We start from the raw sequence: 16113 nt of genomic DNA on the forward strand, positions 1-16113 counted from the left end.
ACTAGAACCAGTCCATCAGGCCATCAAAGAGGCACAGCTGTGTGCCGTGGGGGCAGCCAGATAAAAAGGAAGCTGTTAAAGGTACAAGGACCACCAGTGAGAGGATAGAATACCTACAGCTGTACTGAATCACTACATGAGTGTAAGAGCTCCTTGTACTGGTTTGAAACTTCATTAATCAAATGGCTCCCTGGCTCTACAGTAGCTGTTTAGATAAAGCAGTAAATATAAATGAGGATAAAAGAGACCATGGTAAAGTGCAATCTTTTGAAAATAAGGTAATTTTTGTGTTTTAAAAGTCCTGATTTTTTTTTTAAATGTCTCCATTGCAGCAACACCATTTCAAAAAGAAAGAGAGGAATTCTTGCTGAAACAAAACATGACATATATTATTCTTATAGCTTATCAGTTAAGTGGTGTAACATGAAAGGGCAGTTAAGCAAGCAACCCCCCAAAGTGATGTATTTGACTGGCAGTGGTATAGAGGCAGATTCCTTCAGTATAAGCTATGAAAGGGTTCTCTGTGGCAAAAAGGAAGGAATAAAGGAAGAAGTTACTAATTTAGTTTCTTCTTTGAAGAGCTGAATTTGAAATGCATTTTTTTCCATAATTATCTCATGCAATACTCTCAGGTTTCAGGAGGCAAGTGGTGTAGGGTGGAATGAAGAGCCTTCCATGTTCCACTAGCTCAAGTTAAGCCCTGCTGCCTAGGAGAGAAAGCATAAGGTCTTCCAATCAACTGCAAGAATCTTTCATAAACCAAATAATTGACTTACCCCATATTTTTATCTATTTTTCTCCTTTTCTTAAAGGAGAAAAATATTGAATATTGACAACTTTAATATAGAATAATTAGTAGGCCTGTGCAGGTTGAAAAGATTCAATATTCCATGTTGGAATTCTCTCACCATCAAGAGACAACAAGGCGCTTCACATGACACGTGCGAAGCGCCTGATAGGGGTGTGCACGGAACCGCCACACTGTGGTCCGGCACTGGGGGGGGGTCGCTTTAAGAGCGGCGGGAAGGTTTACTTACCCCTCCCGCCGCTTTCCTCTGTGGCGCCGTAATTTGTAGAGTAGTTGGGGTGGCAGGATACCTCCCTGCCGCCCCTTTCCCGCTGCGGCTCTGCAAAACTCCCAGTAATGCTTTGCGCGCGCGCACATCATGCACACGCTTCACGTCACTGATGTGCGCGTGTGCAAAGCATTACTGGGAGCTTTGCAGAGCCGCAGCGGGGAAGGGGTGGGAGGGAGGTATCCTGCCGCCCCAATTACTCTACAAATTACGGCGCCACAGCGGAAAGCGACAGGAGGGATAAGTAAACCCTCCCACCGCTCTTAAAGTGACCCCCACCCCCAATCCGAACCACCCAGGTCCGGACCGGTCCGGGCCAATCCCTAGCACCTGATGGGGTTCTGTGGGGAGAGTGGGCTTAGCCCACCCTTTCTGCAGATGAGCAGCTGCTTGTAGCTGGGTGGCTGGACCGGCTGCTCACATGGCTGCCGGCTCCATCACGGAGCCGGCGGGGGCTGCGTAGATGGGGGGCCGCGCAGCCCATGGAAGTTCCAGGATGGAGAGACCCCTGAGCCCTGCAGGCTGCTTGCAGGTCAGGGGTCTATTCATGTGTTGCTGTGCACCGCGGTGACACATGAGCACAACAACAAGGTTAATGGAGCCATCACTCCATTCACCTCATTTAAGGGGAGAGGGATTTATTGTGGCTAGCTGCCAGGAGCTGTGCAGCTCCTGTTGCTGCACATGATCACCTAAAAGCGGGCTGGGCTCCCTTAGCCCACTTTTGGGTGATCGTGGGAATAGCCTCAATGGCTCATGGGGCAAGTGGCCCAGGGTAGGAGCGGGGTGGTGGTGGCTCTTTACAAGCTGCCCAGCACTGGTGAGGGGGTGGCGGGGTGGGGCGGGGCAGCGAAGTATGGCTCTTTCCAGTGGGTGGGGAGAGAGTGCTGCAGGCCAGCCTGGGAAGCTGAAAGTTCCATGCTAGGATGCTGCACACGTGGCAGTTGTGTGTGGGAAAGTTGTCTGTGGGGCTGGGAATGGTAGGTCTGCTTGGAATAGAAGAATCTGGTCTTTGAATTTCGTTAGATATTTTTCTGGGGAAAGGTGGGGGTTTTTTTAAAGCAGATCCACACATATCCCTAGAGGGGAGTCTTCTATTTGTAAGGTAATGATGGGTAGCTAGTTGCTCTGGGCCAAATCTTGCCCACAGACTGCTTTCGATTGACCTGTCATTCACCTGCACTACATTTCTTATAACTGGCTTCATATGGGAGAAGAAATTGCCAGAATCACACAGCCCAGGCTGCCCACATATTTCCTGATGTTTCCTTTCCAAGGAAAGGCAGCAGCCAGCTAGTATGGTGTTTTCAGCCTCCGACAGAAGAGAAGGGAAGTGGCTTGGGCCCTGTACTAGAATGGCCTGTCAACCCAGCCCGTTGCTTAGCATTGCTTTAAGAGCTAATCATTGAGGAGTCAGAAAATGCCTGCCCACTGCAGGCAAACTGTGGCTACAGTTCCTTATCCAGCATCTTTCTTTACCCTTGCTTCTTCAGATGCATTGAACTCTGCAGGGGCATAGCAAGGTTGGAGTGGGCCCAGAGACAAGATTTTAAATGCCCCTCCCTCACTGAAGTAAAATTTTATATGCCACAATAGAACATCATCCTAAATCATTTTTAAAAAGCTTTTGTAAATTGTGGATGATGCAAGTCATTTAATGGTACTAGAGCAAGATATGCTGTTCTGGTAGCTCCAGGTCTTAACACACATCAATTTTGGAGGATGAATACAACTGAAGGAAGCCCGGGCAGGTGCATGGCTGGGGGAGTCAGTCATGTGACTTGCCTCTGCCCCCCCCCAAGGCAGGGGGCCCCCAGACAACTGTCTCCCCTTGCCCTATTATAGTTACTCCCCTGGAACTCTGACTCCAGACCACAACAGGAAGCAAAAGGAGTGACAGACAAATCAAACTGGCAGCATGATTTCTGGCGTAGAAAGACGTGCAAATCAGGCAAAAAAACATGACGCCAGGTGGATCACTATGGCACTTGTGGCCATAATTACCTTTCAGCTGTGGGTCCTACTTGCATTTTTCAAATAGTCTTTTTTTAAAATTACGTTGCCTGTCCATAGATGAGAGGTGGGGCAGCATTTCCCATTTCTTAGGGTCTTGCTTAATCTTTGTGAATGTTGTTTGTGAGTGCAGCTTCCTCTGGGCCACAGATTGCTGGTGAATAGGAATGCTACATGCAATGGAGCTGGTGGTGCATAGGTTAAAGACCTTTAGCTGAGGTGCTGGGACAGATGGAACTATCCCATGTGTTTCACATACTCCACATCTCAGAGAAATCATCGCTTGAAAGGACAGATGATAGGGTCCTGCAAGGGCCTTTAGTCCATTTTATTCTGCCTGTGCTCATTCTGCCTTGTCCAGGGGTGGAATGAGGAGAACAGGAAAGAGAGGTCCAAACTCCTGTTGCTTTCTTCCCTCTCCAGCCCTAGTGGGAAGGCTAAGGTTGCTGTAGTTTCTGCAGCCCATTGCCTTTTCCCATTGTCTTCAGTGCCCATCATCTTCCATATGTGGAACAAAGGAAGATACAGATCAGGAACATACGAAGCTGCCATATACTGAGTCAGACCATAGGTCCATCTTGCTCAGTATTGTCTCTACACAGACTGGCAGTGGCTTCTTCAAGGTTGTAGGCAGGAATCTCTCTCAGCCCTGTCTTGGAGATGCCAGGGAAGGAACTTGGAGCCGAGGTGCACTTCCCAGAGCAGCTCCATCCCCTAAGGGGAGTATCTTACAGCACTCACACTTCAAGTCTCCCTTTCATATGCAACCAGGGCAGATCCTGCTTAACTTAAGGGGACAAGTGATGCTTGCGACCACAAGACCAGCTCTCTTCCCATTAAATAGAACCTTTAGGAACATAGGAAGCTGCCATATACTGAGTCAGACCATAGGTCCATCTAGCTCAGTTATGCCTACACAGACTGGCAGCGGCTTCTCCAAGGTTGCAGGCAGGAATCTCTCTCCGCTCTATCCTGGAAATGCCAGGGAGGGAACTTGGAACCTTCTGCTCTTCCCAGAGTGGCTCCATCCCCTGAAGGGAATATCTTACCGTGCTCACACACCAAGTCTCCCATTCATATGCAACCAGGGTGGACCCTGCTTAGCTAAGGGGACAAGTCATGCTTATTACCACAAGACCAGCACTCCTCTTAAAAGGAACATAGGAACCTGCCATATGTAAGTCAGACCATTGGTCTATGTAGCTCAATATTGTCTTCACAGACTGGCTTTCTCCAAGGTTGCAGGCAGGAATTTCTCTCAGCCCTATTTTGGAGAAGCCAGGGAGGAAACTTGAAACCTTCTGCTCTTCCCAGAGTGGCTCCATCCCCTGAGGGGAATATCTTGTAGTGCTCACACTTCTAGTCTCCCATTCATATGCAACCAGGGCAGACCCTGCTTAGCTAAGGGGGCAAGTCATGCTTGCTACCACAAGACCAGCTCTCCAAGATCACACCTTGTTAGAGTTACATGGATGCCCGCCAACCTACCCCAACAGAGATATCTTTCTTTTCCCCATGAGCCTGAGCTCTGAAGCCTGTCAGAATGTTTTCAAATAAGTAGTGATACATTTTCACTTAATAAGTGAAAGAGGATGAATATAATGCAAGAGTTGCCAACATTTAAGTTGACACTAAAATTCTAGTACCTCAGCAGAGCCTGGGAAAGAGCCTAAAGTGAAGCCCAATGGTTTTTGCTGGAAGGCAGAGTAAAGTGTTCATGAGCAGGTCTTGGGGTGGAGCCTGATACAATATATGTCAATTCACCAAAGCTGGTATAGCTGAAAAAACACTGTTGGGGGCAGTGGGAGGGAGAAAATGGCTTTGCCCCTCCCTCTCCTGGTTATTGGCACAGAAGCAACACACACACACACACACACACACGTCAGTTAGCAGTTCTAATGTAACATCTTTCCCTCTGTTTACATTATGGTTATTATTTATTTAGTTATTGAATTTTTGTACTGCCTAAACTAAATAGCTCTAAGTGGTTATCATGGTTTTATAACTAAATTGCAGGTAGCAGGCAATATGGCAGAATTGTCACCCTCACAGTAAAAGCCATGATAGCTAAATCAGCAGTGCAAGCCATGACCATAGCTATAGGCCCATACTTCATCTGCCCCACTCAACACATGCAGTGATGGCATACATGTGTCATAGGCGTGCATGTCCTTCTCCCTTCCTGGTATGCAGGGATGCCTCTTCCTAAGTGTGTGTGTGTGTGTGTGTGTGTGTGTGTGTGTGTGTGTGTGTGTGTGTGTGTGTATTCCTGTGCATGAGGAGTGAGAAAGGATTGTGAGCTCATGGCATGTGTACATAGCATGTGGTGGGCTGGGTATACAAAATATCATCCAGAGTGGTCCTATGTCTATCTTTAAGATATAGCAGGGTTTCATTCAGCCCTGAAATATGTGAAGCAATAAGAAGGGATTGCCTCTGTGCATTCCAGTGTTCCTTTCCCTCAGTACTGAACTGAAGTATCTAGAGTTGCAGTGAGAGAGTTGCAGTGAAGGGCTTCCATGGCCAGATCAAGCACTTGGCAGCACCCTGGCCTGTTGGCTTGTGCAGGACCATGAGCCAAGGATACTTGTATGAATTATTATGTACTGGTCTGTGACTGTAATAAAGTATTTGATTTGATGAGCCAAGGATACTTGTTCATACGGTTGTAGGAACCAGCTCCTAGATTTGGCCCCCACAATTTACACATTCTCACACCAGTTCCAAAAAGGGCCATAATGGTTGCCCAAATAATGGTGGCCACGGGTATAGTCCCCATGTAGGGGCATCTGTTCACATTATTAATGCATCCATACCATCCCTGTTCAAGCTGCAAGACCACCAATGGCCATGTGATAATGTAGGGGACACCAACCATCTGAACCCAACCAATGTCAGATGGAATTTTCATCATGTTGCTCTTGTACAGAAATTAAGCATTGCAACTGAGTTACACATTATATTTGGCTTTAATTTTTTATTTTTTTTTTAAAAAAATAATAATATCTCAATCCATACAATACATCTCACATACAAAAAGGTGGCTTTATTTTCTCAGTGACATATGTTAAGTGTTTTACATGTTGAGAGGTGTGTCTTCACATTGAAGAAACATTGAAGTCCTCAGACAGCAGAGTATGCTCTGGTGGTAAAGAAGTTCAGCCCAAGAGATTATCTGGAGACAGTAGGCGGAGTTCAAAAAAACAAATAAAGATTTATTAAGAAACTAAAAGATCACACACTGAGAGAGAGACATAGAGCAACATGCCCAAACAGACACTAGCCTTTAACAACAACTGAGCGGTTCTAACTGACTCTTAACTCACAAAGAGAGAACTATTAACATGCCTCTAGTGGCCAGAAGAGGTTACTGCAGTGCTAAGTGGGAGCCAGCATGGTGTAGTGGCTAGAGTGCTGGACTAGGGCCGGGGAGACTCGAGTTCAAATCCCCATTCAGCCATGAACCTAGCTGGGTGACTCTGGGCCAGTCACTTCTCTCTCAGCCTAACCTACTTCACAGGGTTGTTGTGAGGAGAAACCTAAGTATGTAGTACACCACTCTGGGTGGGATATAAAATGTAAAAATAAATAAATAAATAAGAGCAGCTTCTATTCTCATTGCTCAAGCACCTAACAACAACTCCCATCATCTCTCACAGTACTAGAAAATGATATCTTGGCAATGGCTGTGTGAGTCCATCAACTGTCACCTTCTCCATTGGGCAACATTTTAACTCCACAAGACCCTTTCCTTGTACATCCCATACACAATGGTATTTTGTGTCAATATACTTTGTTCTGGATTGGTGAAAGTGAAATACAACTTTGATTGTCCTCAAACAATACAGTTGGTTTCAGTTCATCAATTCCGAAGTCTTACAACAATTTGTGTATCCGTGCCATCTCATAGGAACATAGGAAGCTGCCATATACTGAGTCAGACCATAGGTCCATCTAGCTCAGTATTGTCTACACAGACTGGCAGTGGCTTCTCCAAGGTTGCAGGCAGGAATCTCTCTCAGCACTGTCTTGGAGATGATGATGCCAGGGAGGGAACCTAGATGCTCTTCCCAGAGAGGCTTCATCCCCTGAGGAGAATTCTTATGCAACCAGGGCTACCACAAGACCAGCTCTCATCTCTTGGCAAGCCTGAGTGGCTGACCCATATTCTGCTTCCACAGAGGAAAGAAACTGTGTGAAATGAAGAAAAATGCAGTGGAAAACTAATGAACCATATAAAACATATTAACTATACTCAAAAATTTATATAGCTACTAAATCACAATTCATATATACAATTTAGAAAATCAAATGCAATCAATATAAATGTAAGAACCATAATTAACCATAAACCAAAATATATGGGAATATAAGCAATTATAATTTAAAAAAACTATACCAAAGCTGTACATAAATACTAATAACACTGTACATAAATACTAATAAATATTCCAGGGTCCACAGAGCAAAAGTCCATGATAAGGTAGAAAAATCCATCCACTAATGGAGAAGAGTAGAAACAGTGAAGCCCACCGCAAGAATGCCAAAAATAGAGATAAACTCTTGGAAATACAATGCTGAAAAAGAGAAGCTGAACTTCTGCATGGACCCAATGGGTTGGATTTCTTCAAAAATTCACTCCAACCAGAGTATGGTCTTTTGAAAATCTTCATGGGTCTCCCATATATAGAAATTAGTAGATTTAATTCGGTATTCCAAGGTTTAAACAAATAAACTTGGGTAAGCACATTAAGATATTCTCGGGTGTAATCAAATAGTCCTTTTGATTTGTGATCTCCACAGAGGAAAGAGCAACAATGTTTTGCTTTCAGCTGCACCAACTAATTGCTCCACCTCCATAAAAGAACAGGTATCCACTTTTGGATTTACACAATGAGCTGAGTCTCACGATCGGCGAGACCCGGTTTGGTGAGCTGAGCGGGGAGGGAGCCCTGGGCGGCCGGATCGGCTGCCCACATGATTGCCGGCTCCGTGACAGAGCCGGCGGGGGCTGGGGGGAGCGGGGGCCGATCCAGTGGAGCTGCGCCTACTCACGATTTTAAAAACCGGGTTTGCGGAGCAAGTGCTCTGCAAACCCGCTTTTAGGGGAGGCGTATTTAGGCAGCTAACCGCCTGGGAGCCACCGGGCTCACTTGCGAGCCCGGTGGCTCACATGATCAGCCCAAATCGGGCTAGGCTCCACTAGCCCGATTTTGGCTGATCGTGGGAATAACCCCAATCTGTTTTGTCCTCTGCCCAATCTGCATCCACTTAACCCACTAGTCTAGGAGGCTATTCACACACATGTGCAAAACTGGGCTAAGGGAGCCCAGCCCAGTTTTGCCTGCATATGTGAACTGCTGAGATTGGGGTCAATCCTGGTGGCACCAAGGCAACAAACCTGCTTGTGAAGCCACCCTTTCAAATGGGGTTAGAAGAGCAAGCACTTTCCTAACCCTGGTTATGTGATTGTGTGTCAGCCATGGCTGCTTGCAGCCACAGGTGACAGACTTGCGGAGGGGTTGTGTGGATTCCCATAATGCACCACACACTCGCACGGTTCATTATTGGAATTTCAGGGGCAGGGTGATGCATGTCCCAAATGGCATGTCCCAGCACCCCAAACCTCAGAGCTCCTGGCAAGAGCTGGTGCTCATCTGGGCAGGTGATCCTCCCGCTCAAGTGAAGCCAACGGATCGTCTGCGGGGAGGTAAGCTCTTCAGGGCTTCCTCCCTGAAAACCCCAGAGGATTACTACTTGCTGGCAATTTAAGTTTTAAATGAGCTGTACTTTTAAGGTATCTACCCTGTCTTTTAACTGCAATCCAGTAATTTTTGGTGGGTGTACTTACTTTCCTGCTTAAAATTCCAACAGCTCCGGTGAGGTCTGTTCTTTTTACTGTGGCAATATATAGAAGTTTCCCAATTGCTTTCCTATGTTGCCCATTGTCTGGAAGAAGCTCACTGTCTGCATATTGCTTCAAGAAATTAACTTCCATTGGAGTGCTGACTTCCTTGGAATCTGTAAGACATTCTAACAACTCTTTTATTTTTTGTTCGGATTAAGAAATAAGACTGGGTCTCACAATCAGTGAGACCCGGTTTCTTCCAGTGCGCGGGGAGAGAGCCCTGGGTGGCTGGATTGGCTGCCCACATGATTGCCGCCTCCATGATGGAGCCGGCGGGGGCTGAGGGGAGCGGAGGCCAATTGGCCCCCGCAAGCTCCAGCATGCCCTGTGCGAGCGCGCAGGGCATGCTGGCGAGACCTTTTCATCAGCATTTTCGTCGCAGGGCGTGCTTTTCGCCTCCCCTCCGGGGGTCTCCTCATGAGTAGGCGCAGAGCCGCGCCACGGCTACTCACAATCCGATAGCCCGGGTTTGCAGAGCGCTTGCTCCGCAAACCCGGGCTAAGAGGCGGGCTACTTGAGCTGGTTAGCTGCTTTAGAACCTCCGGGCCCGCTTGAGAGCCCGATGGTTCTTACGATCAACAAAAATCGGGCTAGGCTGTCCTAGCCCAGTTTTTATTGATCGTGAGAATAGCCCGATAATCTCCATATTGTTCTTTTTCTATTTGTATTCCATCGTAATAGGAAATGTTCCCCAGTTGCTTTACTTCAGTTTCTTTGTGTAAATGCTCTATAATTTCACCACTATCTTCTTGGTTTGACAACAAACCATCAGCCTATTTTAGTATCTACGTCCATCTATTGTTTCTAAACCTTGAATACAGAAAAATCCAGCTTTTCCTTGAATAAATCCTTGTTTAACTAGCGACCAATTTAGCTTTGTATTCCAAGCTCTTGCTGCTTGCTTTAGAACATAAATGCTCATTTGGAGCTTAAATTCAAGTCCCTCCTTACCAGGTTCCTTGAACCCTGGCAGTTGCTCCATGTGAATCTTCTCCTTAATATCACCATGTAAAAATGCAGTTTTGAGATCTAAATGTCTACATACATTTCCCTTGCTGCTGCAATACAGAGGAGCATGTATATATAGAAGAATGTTTTACTATTGGGGCAAACATTTCATCAGATTCCTCACCATATTTCTGAGAACATCCTTTAGCTACTAGCCTTGCTTTATAGTGTTGGAAATCTCCTTCTGCATCATGCCTTACTTTGAAAACCCATTTGCACCCTACAGTTTTTCTTCCCATAGACAGCTTCATATGTATCCAAGTATTATTTTTATGTAGAGATTGGATCTCTTCTGCAGTTTTTCTTCAATTGCAATTTTGATCAGCTGGCATTTTATCAATATCCTCCCATGTACTAGACTCTTGCACATTTTCTTCTCTAGTACTATATGAGAGTATTTTTGCTGGAATGCCTTTGCTGGTTCTTGCTGAGCACCTTATCCCTGAGTCTTAATGCTTTCATTTTACTTTTGATAGTTAAGTTATTTGTTTGTTTGTTTATCAAATTTCATACTGCTGATATGTACATCTTTAGGCAGTGTACAAAATGTAAAACACAATATAAAAGACTTTAAAAAAGGATGAAAATTCCACAAAATACAATAAAAAGCAATCTCATAAAACAGGTTACTAAAATTAATTCTTGTTAAAAGCCTGTGAAAAGGTGTGTCTTAAGGGCCTTGCTGAAAACAAACAGAGAAGGAGATGCTCTTATTTTAACAGGGAGCATATTCCAAAGCCCTGGGGCAGTCACAGAGAAAGCCCGGTCCCGAGTTGGCACCAAATGAACTGGCAGCAACTATAACTGGACTCTCAAGAAGATCGCAATGGGTGGCAGGGCTCATATAAGTTGGCACTATAATAGCTGCTAGCGCCATATAAGTTGGCACTATAATTACATCAACTCCTTTCTCTGAATTTTCTTGTTCAGGCTCCTTTTTCATCTGAATGTCCAGGTTACTATCTGGTATTTCATCAGCATTTGGCTTTTCTTTTTCATCAAAATATATCACATTGTGCATTGTTATGGTTTCTGTGGCAAGATAACATATTCTATTTCTTTACATCCTGGTGCATAGACAACTATTATGCCATCTTCACACCTGCAGTTGAAATTGGTTCTTTTAGACTTCAGAATCGGCACACAGGCATATTCTTCTGAGCCAAAAACTCTAATGTGCTCCATATTAAGATTCTTTCCATGCCACAATTCAAATGGTATTGTTTTTATAACTTTTGTAGGCAATCTGTTTTGTAAATAAGTAGCAGTCATAATTGCCTCTCCCCATAACTTACTGTGTAGTCTTGCATCCAGTAGCATGCATCTGGCTATTTCTTTCTTTCTTCTTTCAGTTCTTTCTTTCTACAACACTGTTTCATTCTGGAGTATATGGCATTGTCATTTGATGTTAATGCCCTCCCTTTTCAGATATTCAGTGATCTCATTCCCTGTAGATTCCCCTCCACTGACTGAGCTGAACATTTGAGGCTTAATTACAAACTTATTGCAAAGCCTTGCAACATATTATTTCAGTTTTTCAAAATATTTGGTTCCTTTCACTAATCAGATAAGTAAATGTATATCTTGAATAATCATCTATGAAAGTTAACAAATACTTGTTTCTGCATGATGAATTGATCTGCATAGGCCCACAAATATAACTGTGTATCAGCTCAAGAGATTGCTGTTTCTCTCTTTCTCTGTGTTGAGGAAAAGTGTGTTTAGTTCCCATCCTTTACACAACATGTACACTTGAACTCTACAAAACAGTGACTTATATTTAGGCCTCTGGCTAGATCCTCCTTCTCCAATTGAAGTATTGCATTGGGATCTCTGTGTCTCATTCTTCTATGCCATGAATTCAAGCATTTTTAATTTAAACATCACTTTACAATTTTGGTCTCTTCATTTATATAATCCACTTCAAACAGGTCACGCTCTTGCAAAGTCTCTTTCATAGGTAAAGTAAAGTTGTGCCATCGAGTCGGTGTCGACTCCTGGCGACCAAGCTAGCTTACCTTTATCTGTGATAAAACAGCGTTTTCCTTTGAATTTCACCTCATAACCTTTCTCTCTAGCTTATTTAACTGACACTAGGCTGGTGTGGGCATAAACAATGCATCCCCAAGAGTCTGTTTCACTGTTTCTCCTTTTTGCAGTTTGTAGTGTAGCATTGTAGAACATCTGCTTCCTACCTGCCTTCAGAAAACATCTGCTTCCCATCTGCTAGAAAAATGAGAACCTTATAATTTGTGTCCAACCTAGTAAATCTTTCTCTTTCTTTAATCAAATTGCTGGCTGCACCTGAAACAATACAAATTCCAGCACTACATTTTGTAGAACTAGCTCTTACATTCTTCTCAACATGTTTTAGATCTGTCAGACTTATTGAGGCTCTACACATGATCCGTGTCTAGATCCTGGGAGGGTTCTGTGGGCAGAGCGGGTTTAGCCTGCTCCCCTTGCACACGAGCAGTCATGCAGCCTTGAGTGGCCAGATCAGCCAACCGCATGACTACTGGCTCCGTCATGGAGCCAGTGGGGGCTGAGGGGATTGGGGAATGCTTGGCCAGGATGTGTGAGCAGGCGGGGCATTCTGGGGGACCCCTAACATTGGGAGGCTGCTTGTAGCTCCCGGTCGGGGGTCTACTCGTATGCTGCTGTGTGCCATAGAGGCACACGAGCAGGAAAACAAAGTTAACAGAGCACCCACTCCATTAACCTCATTTAAGGGGAGGGTGCTTTAAGAGGGCTTGCTGCCTTGCGAGCACCGGGCTCGCCTGCAAGCCCGGTAGCTCCCACAATCACTGGAAAGTGGGCTAAGCTCCCTTAGCCCACTTTCCAGTGATCGTGGGAATAACCTCGTTATCTCCTTCCTTCCATGCATTTTTCTTTCTATGCTTTGGTGACACACTTCTCTTTAAATGTGGTTTCACCTCCTTTTTAGCTGCAAATTATTTGTTCTGAAAACATTGAGCCTTCATATGTCTGGAATGCCCACAGAGAAAACACTTTTTGTTCTTTTGTTAAACTTTAAAAACATTTTTTTCATTTGATTTTAGTTGCTGCCCATTGCCTCTGGACAAATTGATGTCTTCCAAGCAGTTGTTACAAACTTCAAACTCAAATCATCTTTGGCTTCCAATACATTTACAATAGGTTCAAAATTCTCTGGATTTTGAATAACAATCTGAATAACAATCCAATCTGAACCATATCAGGCAAAATTACTTCCTGTGCTTGCAGCTGTCATGAAGTCTCCAACATCTCATTTACATGCTTAGACAGATCCTCTCTCTCCTTTCACTTCTTATTACACATCTTTATAATTTGATGCACTTTGGAGACAGCTGACTTTGTTTCATAAAATTTCTTCGGAGTCTCCCCCATGTCCCACATAAACAGCACGCTGCTTATTTCTTAAATGAACCAACAGACCTTACCCTGGTATCTCAGGTGGAGGCTGTGGCCAGAAGTGCTTTTTATCAGCTTAGGCTGATCCTACAGCTGCATCCATTCCTTGAGGAGGATGACCTCAGAACAGTGGTGCACCAGCTGGTAACCTCCAGGCTTGACTACTGTAATGCACTCTACATGAGGCTGTCTTTGTATGTAGTTCGGAAGCTTCAGTTAGTTCAAAATGGTAGCCAGGCTACCATATTATGCCTGTTCTAAAACAGCTGCATTGGCTGTTGATAAGTTTCAGGGCAAAATACAAAGTGCTGGTTATTACCTTTAAAGCCCTGAATGGCTTAGGTCCAGGTTACCTTAGAAAGCGCCTTCTTCGGTCTGATCCCCACCACAAGCTAAGAACATCTGAGGAGCTCCGGCTCCAGTTGCCACTGGCTCGTCCCAGAGGGGGGCCTTCCCTGTAGCCACTCCTAGATTGTGGAATGTGCTCCCTGCAGAAATTTGTAATTTGAATTCTTTATTGGCATTTAGGAGAGCCCTAAAGACCTACCTGTTCGATCTGGCCTTCCAAGGTTTTTAAATTGTTTTAAAGGGTCTTCAATGTATATGGTTTTTATAAGGTTTTGGATTGTTTTATTTTTAGCTGTTTTATTGTATTTTTAAATTTTTATTCCTGATCATTGATTGATTTTAACTGTTTTATGATATTTGTGAACCGCCCTGAGCTATTCTGTAAGGGCGGTCTAAAAATTGAATAAAAAAAGAAAGAAAGAAAATTAGAGTCACTCACAGATAAACAAATTATCCTGGTGGCTATATCATCTACACTGTCCCAACCTTGTCTTTATTCTCCTTCTCTGACAGTGACTCTGCGTGTAAGACCCTGCTGATTCCATGGCTTTTTAGGAGCATCTCCATTTTGAAAGACCACAGTTCAAAATCTGGACCTTGTAGCTTCTTAATCCTTTGTCCTGTCTCCATCCTTGAGAAAACATTGTTTTCTTATTCAGGCTAATTACTTTTTTCACCAGTCTCAGAGCTCTGGGCCTATAACCCTGTTGAGGGGTGTGAGAAGGGACATTAAAGCCCTCACACAGCAGAAAATGCTCTGGTGGTAAAGAAGTTCAGCCCAAGAGATTATCTGGAGACAGTAGGTTGGGTTCAAAAAACAAATAGAGATTTATTAAGAAACTAAAACATCACATACACACAGAGAGAGTCATAGAACAACATACCCAAACAGGCGCTAGCCTTTAACAACAACTGCACATTTCCAACTGATTCTTAACTGACCAAGAGAGACCTATTAATATAACCTCTCATACCCCTAGTGGCCAGAAGAGGTTACTACGCTACTAAGAGCTATGCTTTAAAATTCTTCTAACATTACATATATCAATTCCTGCATTACTTTTTATCTACCATCTTGTGGCTATAATAAGAAAATATTGTAACTATGGTGTTTTATACACAGCTGAATTGAAAGTGCAAGTGATTTTTAATTTTTTCCTCCTTCTGCACAAGCACTTCTGTGCCTGTCATGCTTCCTGCAAAGAAAGTAAGTTCTTGTTTAGACATAAGATATAAAGAGGGATATATTTCTACCTAGCAATCTCAGGCTTCTGCATTCCCTAAAGTATATTCCCATCTGCTTTTGGGAGCTCTCATTGCAATATGCAGTGATTGCAGGATAAGCACACCATTTTCCTGTCAATACTTTCCTATTAGCCTCCTGGATCCATACATCATCGTCTTGCTGGCCTGCAGTTTGCTTATCTTTGTCTCCGAGGCTGCTTTTGATTTATCTAACGCCCAGGTTAATGAGGCATGGAGCCCAGGGTGGCTCCAAGGATAATGCACTCTTGTATAAAAATGCTTAAGGAAGGGATCAAGTGATAATCCATTCTAGACTAAAAGGCCTAGCTCTTCAACAAATGTTGTATTTCTTAATCGCTAAACTAAGACTATAATAGCTGCCCCTTAAGCCACCGTCATTCATAAAAACAATCACCGCGAACCTCTCAAAATTTAGGGAAAGAAAGAGGGAGCTTCAATTTAAGCTTAAAAAAAATTAAAGAGGTTCATCTCTTAAGAGCAGTTATCATCATTATATGACAGTGTTCTTATGCAAAAATAAGTTAGCTTTAATATTTAATTTACAGTAATAGTTTTTTATTCCCTCCCTGGGACCTGTGTTTTTCTAAAGACAAAAATAAGAAGCTAGAATGGTACTGTGGCAAGGATAAATCAAGCTAGCTATTTCAATAATGGAGGTAATTACAAAGTGTATATATCGCAAAATGTACCAAGTGGTTAGGGGTTGTTTAATTAACATAAAATTTTCAATATCATCAGCAAGTGTTGTGTGTCGGTATCACACAAAAGCATGGTTAAAACTGCATCTTCAAATAGTTACACCTGTCTCTATCTCCAGCTAGTACTCAAGGCTAATACATCCTTACCTTCTGCTTCTGCTAATTACTGTAGGAACATTTCAAATTAATTCTGGGCAATGCCATAGGTAATATAAGAATTATTGCAAAGCTCTCCCTTGAATATGACTTTGCTCTCTTCAGCCTTATCTTAACCTTTTTAGATTATAGATCTGCTAAAACATTTTGAAGGAGACACTGCATCTCCCTTAGGAAAGAAACGGCTTGTCTCCAAATAATACCCATGGGAAGAAAGTTATTTTGC

The sequence above is a fragment of the Hemicordylus capensis genome, chromosome 3, assembly GCF_027244095.1.
Source record: "Hemicordylus capensis ecotype Gifberg chromosome 3, rHemCap1.1.pri, whole genome shotgun sequence".
Lineage (NCBI taxonomy): Eukaryota > Metazoa > Chordata > Lepidosauria > Squamata > Cordylidae > Hemicordylus > Hemicordylus capensis.